This window comes from Vigna unguiculata, chromosome 4 (assembly GCF_037176805.1).
Source record: "Vigna unguiculata cultivar grain cowpea cultivar isolate G323 ecotype 2 chromosome 4, ASM3717680v1, whole genome shotgun sequence".
NCBI classification, from domain to species: domain Eukaryota; kingdom Viridiplantae; phylum Streptophyta; class Magnoliopsida; order Fabales; family Fabaceae; genus Vigna; species Vigna unguiculata.
Genome location: NC_140795.1, coordinates 29432709 through 29446027, shown reverse-complemented (window position 1 = coordinate 29446027; position 13319 = coordinate 29432709). Strand labels below are relative to the sequence as shown.

The 13319-nt window shown below is 32.6% G+C and overlaps 1 long non-coding RNA gene across 1 annotated transcript; it reads right to left on the bottom strand.

Moving 5' to 3' along the window:
- Window positions 1-8753: 8753 nt before the first annotated feature.
- Window positions 8754-9313, bottom strand: LOC146886988 (uncharacterized). The gene is made up of 2 exons (XR_014994272.1): window positions 9125-9313; window positions 8754-9006 (listed from the first exon to the last, which is right to left on the bottom strand). It is a non-coding gene; the product is annotated as an uncharacterized LOC146886988 (long non-coding RNA).
- Between the last annotated feature and the right edge of the window lie 4006 nt (window positions 9314-13319).

Sequence of the window (13319 nt, the reverse complement as noted above, 5' to 3'; positions counted from 1 at the left end):
CAAGTAACAGATTTACAATCAGATATTAAAAGTGTAAGGAAAGAAAACACCTCTCTTGAATCACACAAGAGATGAACACCTTTCTCTGAATCACACAGAGAACCTTGACCTTAGCTTTCCTAGCAACAGCAGCAGCACTCAATCTCCTAGAACACCTCTCAAAAAAAGTTATCGCTCTACTCACACTAGGTTTTTCAAAGCTTCTATTGAGAACACTCAGAGAACTCTCTTGCAGTCACAACACTAGTACTAGCTTCTCAAAAAGGTAAGTGAGAAGTAACTCTGAGGTTCCTTAAATAGGGGTTCCAGAAATTAGGTCAAAAAGCTGAACAGTCGCGCCCAACTGACCAGGATAATCGATTATCACTTAATCGATTATTCCAGTGTGGTTTATGAAAAACAAATTTTTGAGCAGATAATCGATTATCAGAGGTGATAATCAATTATTCCAGTGTTTTCTTGAAAAAGTTGGTTCAGCTCAGGATAATCGATTATTCTAAGTGATAATCGATTATCACCTTGATTTTTCGAGAAATACCAGAATTTTCTTGTATAATACTGAGTCTAACTAATCTAATTATATTTTACAAGATAGATTTAAACACAAAAACACATGGTCTTCATATTGACTTCCAGATGGCTTTCATGGCTTCTTTTATCATCATCAAAATCTTGCTTCAGCATTTAGACTTGTATTGCTTTTGCCAACAATCTCCCCCTTTTTGATGATGATCAAAATAATATGTTTAAAGTATCCGCAATCAAAATATCTTACAAGTAGATTTGTTAGTAGCACTGTTTGGTTTAAATGTTTAAACTTTTTCTCCCCCTGTTTTGATCATATGAAAAAAGTTTTAATAAAGAAGCCCCCCCTCAATTAGGCAATGGTAAAGAATAACAAGACAAATATACTTTTATTGAAAATAGATAATAAAACTAGAAAACATATTACAATTGCACAAAAAATAGACGATGATGTAGACTTTTAAAAGTCTTGACTCATGTCATCATCTTCCTCATATTTATCAAATTTATGTTCTAAGTTAAAGATCCTAGAATCTAATCCTCTAATTAAGCCAGTGACTTCTTCATGTCTGTGAGTGGAGAGAAGAAAGAATTCTTCAAGTGTCTAGTTGAGATTTAAAATGTGATCCTCTAAAGAAGAGGATGAGCCACCAACACCACTGGATGATCCAATATTTGTGTCAACAGGAGGAATAGGAACAATGGGAGGATTTTCTTCTTCTTCATTGTCCGAGGGAGGCATATCATCCTTGTGAATGTAGGTATTCCCAAAAGGAATAAATTTCATCTACTTCAAGGAGTTTTCCACAATTTTGTTTGCCGTAGTGGTCTTATGAGACTGTTCATCAGAGACATTCACCCCTTTATACTCACAAATACGAGAGATGAGTAAGGAATATGGGAGAGGATATTGAGGCAATCTCTTAGCTTTGAGCATGGTGTCAAGAATGATGTTTGGCCAATAGATAGGAATGTGATTGAGCATGGCATAAATGATCATGAGATCTGCTTCACTGCACTGTGCATGGTTTGTACCACATGGACATAGAATCCAAACAATGAGATAGTGAAGTAGTCGCTCATCGATTTTGAGAGGTCCGGCTAGCAATTGACGGCCAATTTCTTGATCTGGGCATCGCATAAAGGATCTATATGCAAAAATTTTGTTGAACCCTTCAATGCCAGCCGTGAGGATTGGGGATGTGCCACCATGAATGGGAAATTGTGCAACATTTTCCCAAATATCATCATCTAGAATAATGTCGACACCTTTCACCTTTGTGAACCCAACTCCATCTCTGAATTTGTAATTGAAGTAGAAGGCTCGTACCAAATCAGGGTAGTAGATGCCTTGCATCTCTGTGAATAATTTCACACCTTATTCAGCCAGAAAATTTTGAATTGTGAAATGGCGATTTACAAACCATTGAGACTGGATGAATTTTGGAGTGATGAGGATTTTGTATTTCGACAATGTGATGAATTCAGATCTTCTTTCTTCATCCGAAATCCATCCTTCAATGGAAGCTGTTCGAGGTGCAGTTGAGGGTTGAGAGGCACGAGATGCAGTCCTTCTGCATGTAGGAATCTTTCTACGAGAGGATTCAGCCATGGTTGAGGTAAAGGAGAGGGAAGCTTTTGAGAGTTTTTGAGAAAATGAGAAATCTGAGTGTTGATGGAGAGAAAAAAGTGTTTTGGTGAAAAAAATGACTCATATTTATAGAGAAGAGTCTCCAACGGCCATATACACGCGATTTGATGCAAATCTAGCCGTTGCAACGGCTAGTTTTTAAAATTATTTGGTCCAACAACGTGTAATAATCGATTATCCTAAGATGATAATCGATTATTGGTTCATGTTCTGGGCAAAATATGAATCCTGACGAGCTGATAATCGATTATCCTAAGTGATAATCGATTATTCCAGTGAGTTTTGATTTTTGGCTCAGAATTAAGGATAATCAATTATTGTCCCAAATAATCGATTATTACAGAACATTTTTGAATTTTAAGGCTGAGAAGTTTAAGGATAATCGATTATGTCCCCAAATAATTGATTATTCCAGAATGTTTTGGGAATTTTTAAGAGTGTCTGATAATCGATTATTGACACTTATAATCGATTATTGACGCTATTTTTCGGTTTTTTTTAAGGATTTTGAGTTTTTGGCAATTTAAGAGATCTCTAATATGCCTAAGTCTCTTCTTAGGTCATAAAATCTATCTTTAGCTAAAGGTTTGGTAAAGATATCAGCTCATTAATGCTTTGTATCTACATATTCTATCTCACAATTTCCTTTATTAATATGATCTCTTAGGAAATGATGCCTTATTTCAATGTGCTTTGTCCTAGAGTGCATTATGGGATTTTTGGTTAAATTAATAGCACTGGTATTATCACATTTCAGAGGTATGTGATTCAGAAAGATATTATAATCTTCTAGTTGTTGTTTCATCCAAAGAATTTGAGCACAACAGTTTCCAGCTGCTATGTATTAAGCTTCTGTAGTTGACAAAGCCACACAAGCTTGTTTCTTCGAGTGCCAAGAGACTAATGAACTACCTAGGAGGTGACAAGTACCACTGGTACTTTTTCTATCTATTTTACAGCCACCATAATCAGCATCTGAATAGCCTATCAAATTAGGAGATGTTCCTGAAGGATACCAAAGTCCAAAACATGCAGTTCCTTTTAAGTATTTTAAAATTCTTTTTACTGCAGTAAGATGTGATTCTTTTGGATTGGCTTGAAAACGAGCACACACACATACAGATTGCATAATATCAGGCCTACTTGTAGTAAGATACAGCAAAGAACCTATCATGCCTCTAAACATAGTTTGATTTACCTCTATTCCTGATTCATCTTTGTCTAAGTAGCAGGAGGTTCCCATAGGAGTACTTTCTTCCTTAGCAGTATCCATTCCAAATTTCTTAAGTACTTCTTTACAGTACTTAGATTGAGAAATGAAAGTTCCATTTTCCATTTGCTTAATTTGAAGACCCAAAAAGAATGTCAATTCTCCCATCATTGACATTTCAAACTCTCCCTGCATTATGCTTGCAAAGCCTTTACATAGTGAACTATCAGTAGACCCAAATATTATGTCATCTACATAAATCTGAACTAGCAAAATATGCTCATTTACTCTTCCAAAATCATTTTCTAGCAAAAAATATACTTAATCGTTCATACCAAGATCTACGTGCTTGTTTTAATCCATACAATGCTTTCTTTAATTTATAAATGTGATTAGGAAACTTATAGTCTTCAAAGCCAGGTGGTTGTTCAACATACACATTTTCTTTTATAAATCCATTTAAAAAAGCACTTTTGACATCCATCTGATATAGTTTAAATTTCATGAGAGAAGCATAGGCAAGAAGTAAACGTATAGCTTCTAACCTGGAAACTGGAGCATAAGTCTCATCATAGTCTATATCTTCTTCTTGTCTATATCCCTTAGCTACAAGTCTGGCTTTATTTTTAGTGATATTTCCATCCTCATCTAGCTTGTTTCTGAACACCCATTTTGTTCCTATGACTTGGTGTGAATTATCTCTAGGAATGAGTTCCCAAACTTCATTCCTTTCAAATTGATTCAGCTCTTCTTGCATTGCTATGCACCATTGATCATCTTGAAGAGCTTCGTCTACACTTTTGGGTTCTATCTGTGAAACAAAGGCAATAATCATATAGAAATTTGACATATTTCTAGTAACTACTCCCTTTGATATATCTCCAATGACATTTTCTAGAGTCAATCCTCTAGGTGATTTCTAGCTTTTAGAAAGATCCTCAGATTCAGTCGGTGGATTTTCATTTAGGTACATCTCATCAAGAGCTTCTTTAAAATATTCTTCATCACCTGCATTTGTTTTACTTGACTCAAGAGGGTTCTCCTCAAGGTCCACAATTTCATCAAAAACAACATGCACAGATTCTTCCATATTCAAGGTTCTTCTATTGAAAATTCTATAGGCTTTACTAGTTAATGAATATCCTAAGAAAATAGCTTCATCAGCTTTAGAATCAAATTTACCCAAATTTTCTTTTCCGTTATTTAGAACAAAGCATTTGCATCCAAATATTTTTTAATGTGCTACATTAGGCTTTCTTCCTTTAAACAATTCATAAGGGGTAACTTTTAAAATTGGTCTAATTAGCATTCTATTTAATACATAACAAGTTGTGCTCACAACATCAGACCAAAAATATTTAGGCACATCATATTCGTTCAACATTGTGCGAGCTAATTCTTCTAAAGATCTATTTTTCCTTTCTACAACTCCATTTTGTTGAGGAGTTCTAGGTGCAGAAAAATTATGCATAATTCCGTTTTCTTCACAAAAGTTTTCAAATAATTCATTTTAAATTCTCCACCATGATCACTTCTTAAAACTTTAATTTTCAAATCTTTTTCATTTTGAACTGCTTTTGCAAACTTTTTAAAAGCTTTAAATGCTTCACTTTTTAGTGTGAGAAAGAAAGTCCATGTATATCGTGAGTAATCATCAACAATAACAAGAGCATAATAATTTCCTCCAAAGCTTTTTGTCCTTGAAGGACCAAACAAATCCATATGCAAAAGTTCTAAAGGTTTTGATGTAGAAATCACATTTTTTGAATGAAATGAAGATTTTACTTGTTTTCCTTTTTGACATGCATCACATAGTTTATCTTTTTCAAACTTTATTTTTGGCAATCCAATTACTAATTCTTTAGAAATCAGTTTGTTTAATTGTTGCATGTTAATATGAGCAGCTCGCTTATGCCATAACCAGGGATTTTCCTCTTTAACAACTAAACAAGTTATATCACTAGATGATGCAATATCAAGATCAATCAAGTAAATATTATTGTGTCTCATACCTTTTAAGGCTACTTCTTTGGAGTCCTTTTGATGAATAGTGCAGTAGTCACTCTCAAATATTACTTTGAGTCCTTTATCACATAATTGTCTTATATTGAGAAGATTGTGCTTTAGTCCTTCCACATACAGTACATCCTTGATCTCCAAAGTATTTCCTCCACCTACATCACTTGTTCCAAGTATTTTTCCTTTGTTGTTATCCCCATAAGTGACAAATCCTTGTTCCTTCTTTTTATCTCCTGTGTCTTGAACAACCACTGTCAAGATACCACATTGATCTTCTGGATTTAGAAGTCATCTCACTGTCAGAATCATCATGATTAGCCATCAAACATAGATTTGCTTCTTCAGTTTCAGAATCACTAGAATTTGATGAGCTTGAGGCATTGTCTTCCTAAGCTATGTATGCTTTCTTTTTGAAGAATTTTCTACCCTTCTTTTCTTCATTTTTCTTTGAATTTGGGCAGTCAGCTTTGACGTGTCCAGATTCTCCACATCCATAGCATTTAAAATTTGAGGATGATCCTTGATTATCCTTCTTATTGCTCTTGAATTGATTTTTACCTTTGGCCTTCATGAATTTTGTAAATTTCTTAATCATAAGACTAAGATTTTCATCGTCATCCGAATCTTCTTCTTCCTTTTGCCTTTTGCCTTTAATCACTTCGGTTTTAAAGGCTATGTTCTTCTTTCTTCCAATATCTTCTTCATCATTTAATTTGCCTAGTTCAAGCTCATGTTCTCTCAGCTTTCCAAACAGAGCCGCCATCGTCATTGTCGCAAGGTTTTGTGACTCCGTGATGGCTGTCACCTACGACTACCAAGTCCTGTTCAAGGATTTAAAAACTTTTATATTTAATTCATCAGTGTCAAAAGTTTTACCTAGACCTGTAAGATGATTGACGATATGTGTGAATCGTTTCTGCACATCGTATATAGTTTCTCCTTGTTGCATTTGAAACATTTCGTATTCTTGGATCAAGGAGTTCTTGCGTGCTCTTTTCACATCGTTTGTTCCTTCATGGGTTACACGCAATATTTACCACATTTCTTGGGCACTGGTGCAGACTGAGATCCTGTAAAACTCATCTAAGGTTAAGGCAGATGAAATTATATTTCTAGCTTTTACATCATACTGAGCACGTCTATTTTCGTCTGCTGTCCATTGCGAAAATGGCTTTGGTTCCTGCACATCATTTACAATATTAACAGGAACAAATGGACCATTTAAAACATCATCCCAAATACCTCTATCAACAGATTCCAGAAAAATTTGCATCCTAACTTTCTAGAAAGGATAATTTTCACCAGTAAATAGAGGAGGTCTGTTGATAGATGCACCCTTAGCAAAGGTTTGATTTTGTCCAACCATTTATGAAAATTTTGAATAACTATCAAAGCAAGCTCTAATACCAATTGTTGGTATCGTGCAGCGAAATGTTTGAGCGTGCGGACAAAACCAAGAGGGGGGTGAATTGGTTTTTAAGTAATAAAATTAATACTTTAAAATTTTTCCAAAATTTATCAATTAAATCAATAATTAATTTCTTTAAACACAATAATAGATGAAATAAGGAGATAGAGAAGAAGATTGAACACAAGTATTTATACTGGTTCGGATCAAAAGACCCTACGTCCAGTTGTTAATCTCTCAAAAACGAGATTAACTTAATCACTAACAAGTAACAAATTTACAATCAGATATTAAAAGTGTAAGGAAAGAAAACACCTCTCTTGAATCACACAAGAGATGAACACCTTTCTCTGAATCACACAGAGAACCTTGACCTTAGCTTTCCTAGCAACAGTAGCAGCACTCAATCTCCTAGAACACCTCTCAGGAAAAGTTATCGCTCTACCCACACTAGGTTTTTCAAAGCTTCTATTGAGAACACTCAGAGAACTCTCTTGCAGTCACAACACTAGTACTCTAGCTTCTCAAAAAGGTAAGTGAGAAGTAACTCTGAGGTTCCTTAAATAGGGGTTCCAGAAATTAGGTCAAAAAGCTGAACAGTCGCGCCCAACTGACCAGGATAATCGATTATCACTAGTGATAATCGATTATTCCAGTGTGGTTTATGAAAAACAAATTTTTGAGCAGATAATCGATTATTAGAGGTGATAATCGATTATCAGAGGTGATAATCGATTATCAGAGGTGATAATCGATTATTCTAAGTGATAATCGATTATCGCCTTGATTTTTCGAGAAATACCAAAATTTTCTTGTATAATACTGATTCTAACTAATCTAATTACATTTGACAAGATAACTTTAAACATAAAAACACATGGTCTTCATATTGACTTCCATATGGCTTTCATGGCTTCTTTTATCATCATCAAAATCTTGCTTCAGCATTTAGACTTGTATTGCTTTTGCCAACAGGTAACATTTAAGATAAATGTAATAGAAAAATGTTACTAAATCTAATAATTTCTGTAGTGGAAGGAACTGTGAAGGAAGGAATGGTTCACTTTATCTCAAGTTATATTCAGTATGTTGTTGCTACTGCAACCTCTTTTCACTGGAACAAAATTTTATCACGGCTCTGTTGGTTCAAGCAACTTTTCAGAGGTATCCTTCTTTTTCATCTTTTTCTTTAGGTATTTTATAAAGACTTTTAACAAAATATAATTTTGTTTATAATATCTTCAAGCATATCAAAATTTAACAATTTCTTTTTCGGTTTTTTCTATTTGTTTTTTGAGTATTCTATCCATGGATTCATTCTCATAGAGAAGTTATGTTTGTAGGAAGGAGTCATGCACTACAAGAAAAAATATTTTTAACGGAGGTTTTTTTTTTACATTACCCAAGGTTAAAATTTCTACTAAGTTCTCTACCCGGGGTTTTGATTTCCCCCACTAAACCATCCCTAGAAAATGTGTTAGCTAGGGTTTTTAGGAATCCCAGGAAGCACCAATCAATAATGGAGGTTTTTTATCCTCTTGTATTTAACATAGGTTTTAAAATCTCAGTTAAGTTTTATGGGTTTAAAACCCCCGGTTAATTATCATGAATTTTGAAACCTTCGTAAAATTTCATGGATTTTGAAACCTCTATAAAATACTATGGGTTTTAGAACCTCCATAAAATAACATAGGTTTCAGAACCCCCATAAAATACCATGGGTTTCAAAACCCCCTAAAATACCCTGGGCTTCAAAACCTCCATAAAATACTATAGGTTTCAAAACCTCCGTAAAGTACCATAGATTTTTAAATTATTATTATTATATTTTTTTTACTCATTTATCATTTATGTATTCATATATATTTTTTCAATCATAATTATTTACATTTATTCTATTTTTTTAATCTATATTTATTGAAATTATACCTAAATAGATATAAACTCATCAAATTGACAAATTATTTATAGATGACTAAATTTATATCAAAGTATAACAAATATACGAATTCAAATTCAAATTCAAGTACAATATTAGTCAGCAAAAACTATCATGAAGTACTGCAATGGTTCTCAAAACATAAAATGATTCAATTAACTTCCACATTATATTATATTCTTCAACTATCACATATGATTTTCCTCATGTCCAGAACTTGTTGTATTAGTTGGCACACTTCCTTGATCAGAAACCTATAATATAAATGTGAATCATACTTACAAATGTAAACTCTGAAAAATAAAAGAAGTTATGCAGTCTTAAACATTACCGGTGTAGGATTGAACATAGTCAACTCAGAAGGCAATTGACCTTGATAATTTTGAGAAAAGAAGTTCATGATTGCATCAAGTCTTTTGTCACATTCTTCATTTCGTTTATTTTGTTCATCCAATTGTGACTTTAATGCAATGACCTATATTAGAACACAATCTATTATTAAAATCGTAAAAAACACATAAACATTATAAAACACTCAATCTATCAACAAAAAATATACTACATTTCTTACTCCTACTTATAAAAAACAATCCAAAGTAACACAACAACAACATTAATAGTGTCCAATAATATTCAACACAACAACATTTACAACCTTGGCATGACAATCAAAAGCAAACATCATATTGTTACACATGACAATCCAAATCAATAACCTGATTTTGCAATTCTGAATAAGAAGGACAAGATGAGGATGTCCCAAAATGAAAATTCCTAGTATATCCAAACACACGAGAAGGGCAAGGTCCCAATCCCATTCCTCGGACACGACCACAATGTTCTTTACTTCCTAGAACATGAACTAGTGAATCTTCAATTGATATATCTTATGAAAGGGAATATGTATTTGTCTCATGCTTTAATTTTTTCCTACAAATAATACAAAATGTTATCAATGAAGGTAACATTCAATTTGATTCAGTATTTGTCTTTAGACAACTTATACTTACTCCAATCTCTCTTGCTCCATCATTCACAAATTCCCCATTAGCATTTTCAAACATGGACAAATTATCTAACCCTCAATGCTCTTATTAGCAAATGCAAAGTCCAAAAATTTATTCAATCCATCCATGTATTGTTGTGTATTTCGAAGCAAATCAATCCAAGACTTATCCAAATCCATTAAGAATAGTCTGTTAATGAGAACAAAAATAAATTTAATAAAGAAAAAAATGTAACTAATGATAGAATAGAAAAATGTATTGATTTTTCCACCCACGATCAAAGGAGAATAAAGGTCAAAACAATTTTACAGTGGATAATAAATAACAATTTTGAGGGAAATGGTGTTCCTTGAATAACTTATGTCATTCAAATTCAGGCTTGGATGGTTTGAGATTATAAGGAGCAACTACAAGAGTTTCATCTATTTTGAAAGATGGGTCAATTGATTTATAATGAGATACTGATATATATCACTTTTAAAATCTTATTTCATTTTCAAAGAATAAACTAAAACATTACTAAATGTTTTAAATTTATGTTTTTCTATTTCTCTATGTAGAAATATTCGTATGAAATTCTAATCATTTTACCATATTCTAATTGATGCAACCAAGGGACAAATAAAAACTATTGATGCCAAAAAGCATAAGTATCTAGAAAACAATAAATGATCCAAATTCAATGTATATACCCCACACCTCTTTCTGCGCTCTAAATAAAAATAATTAAACTACAATATTCCTAACAAAATAGAATACCAAGAAAGTTACTCACATCACAAATATCCTAACCGGGTTGTCCCCTATTAAAATATGCTACATCTTTGTGCCCAATTATAAACTTCACATTAAAGTATTCATTTCCCTTCATTTTTTTTTGGGCACCCCAAAATTTTCAAGGGACAAACATGACTTTATTTTTTCAATGGGAAAACCTACAAGCAAGCCCATGTTATCTTGTTCTTTTCCTTCATCATGTTGTTTTTTATCAAATCTCTTTCTTATTTAAAAGATGAAGCAAACAAACCGAATCCTCTCTTTTGATCTTGGTTTCATTCCTCATCAAATCACTTCTCCTCCCTTTATAAAAATCTTAGATCTGCTTTTAACACAAGTTGGTGGTGGAATCTCTTCACCAAGTTTAGATAAGACACAAATAAAATATATAACATCACCTTCTTTTCCAACTCTCACCACCACATGACTACAATTCTTTCTGTAGATTACAACGTTACTTCCCCCTTTCACTAACTTTTACATTGTTAAAAGATACCAAAAAAGTTAACCTATAAAATTACAACAAGGATTGTTGTGTAAAGGATTAGAATATGTCTGCGAGAGAGTTACACAAAAAAGAAATACAATTAAACCACAACTGAAAATGAAAATCAAAGAAAAAGTGAGAAAACCTACCTATGAAAATAGTAGAACCTTCCGGTAAATTTTAGTTACTGGCGCTTCTATTTAAATTTTCAAATTTAATACTCTGTTGTTCAGCATCACCAGCCTTTTCCCCTTGTCCAGTTTTTATGAATGTCTCAACCTACTCATGTTTAGAATGCTAAAATACAATACAATACCAAAATGATAGAGTATCTAAACTTGTCTAGAGTTTCTCAAAATCTTGTATTGAGTTTGATAAACTCGTCTAACCTCACAAACTATTAGAGAAAATAAACTTCAATTTTAACATGGTACTAAGAAAATGATAAAACTTTATTTTGTCATCTACATGATGTGGTTGAATAAAAGGGTTGGCAGGGCACATTTAATAAAGTTACTCATAACAACCTATTATTCCTCATTAAGTTACTATGACTCCCACAGATCCATAAACATGCTTCCTGTTATATTGTTAAAAGAGAACTAAAACTCTAATTTCTCCTACTTTTTATATTGTTACTGTTGAAACATTTTGAGACATGCATCATGGGATTCCCCTAACAAGTTTAAAAGGCTGCTAGACTTAAATTGGAAATCTGCAAGGTTCATAGAATGAATTTCATTAACCAACATTTATAAAAATTACTTTGCTTCTCAATGAAAATGTAATGACATGATTAAGACTTTAGTGAACTTAATTTAAATCACATGAGGGATGAACACATACTAGTAGCATAATGAGATGAGGTATTCAAACTTACAAGTAATCGAATCCACTTTATGTTTCTAAAATCTCGTTAGAGCCAATCTACATTCTTTCCTTCATGTATATAGTCAATTTCTTGACGTAGAATACTGCAAAGTAGCATGTGAAACACTATAAATTATAAAAAGCATTGAAATAATAGAGTAATGAAGAGAAGGTGAAATTACTGATATAAAAGAACATAATTATAAGATGAATTATAATTTATTGAACAAATGAATTATAAAACTAATGAAAAAACTTCGAGCTTCAAATAAAAAAATGAGAAATCCACTCATGATGTGTTAAGATAATAACTACACTATAATGTAAACTACAAAGAGTAACATCAAGCTTTCAAGGATTCACATGTCCACATCCATGATTCACACTTGAGGGGGTCTGTGACTTCTTTCATCATGGTGTGATTTTTTAAGACTTTAGAAACACCATAATAGCTAGAAATGAAGATTAATCATAGTTTTGGTGGCTTGTTGAGTTCTCTGGAAAAAACTCAATGCAAGTTTGTTTCAAAACAAGCACAGGATATCATGGCAAATTCAAATAAAGCATTGTTACATTCAAATTTCTTCAAGCTGGTATTAGACCTCTTTTACAAAGAACTTGCCTTATTACTTGAAAACAAAAACAAAAAAATATCGTACTATGTAAATAATCAATCCAACATTATCTTTAAACAACTTTAGATTCAGAGTACATTTTGTGTCTCTTCAAACCCTATTCTAACATAATGCAAAAAGGACAACTTAGAATAGGTGATTCATTCTGCACCTCGGATGGTCTGTGTTACAAAATGAGAAAAAATAAGTATACGTTACAATATAAATGATGTTATTTGTATTTCAATACAAGTGTTTCAAAAAAATAATTTAGAACATTGGAAAGGTGTAAATATGAATGTTACAGTAGATTTAGTAAAATCTAACATAATATTTATATTACCTCTGGTTGCATTCTTCAGAATACAATTAAATGGCATTTAAGAGTTGGTAATTGGAAACATGAACATCTAAAAAAGACACAAGCTAAATGTGAAAGTTAGGTTTACAAGATGTATAATGTTAACCAAAAAGGGGGCCAAAAAAAAACCCTTCCCAGGTGTGGTTGAAACAACCTCTAGTAACAACACTGTAGAACTAGACTTTGTCCACATCTATCGCGATCCACACCAAATCTTGTAACACTAGCATTAGAGTAAGATGAGGCAGGTAAGGATCCTCATGCATCATACAATTGTAACACCAAATCTTATTTAAATTGTTCTTCAACCATTTTCCATCACAAGAGATAAAAATAACAATTCAATTGTTACAATTCTTATTACTCTATGGTACATAATCTTACTTTTGCTCACAGATAATTTATTCATATTTTTTGTGAATTGTAAAAGAAAAACAGGGAAAACCTTTAC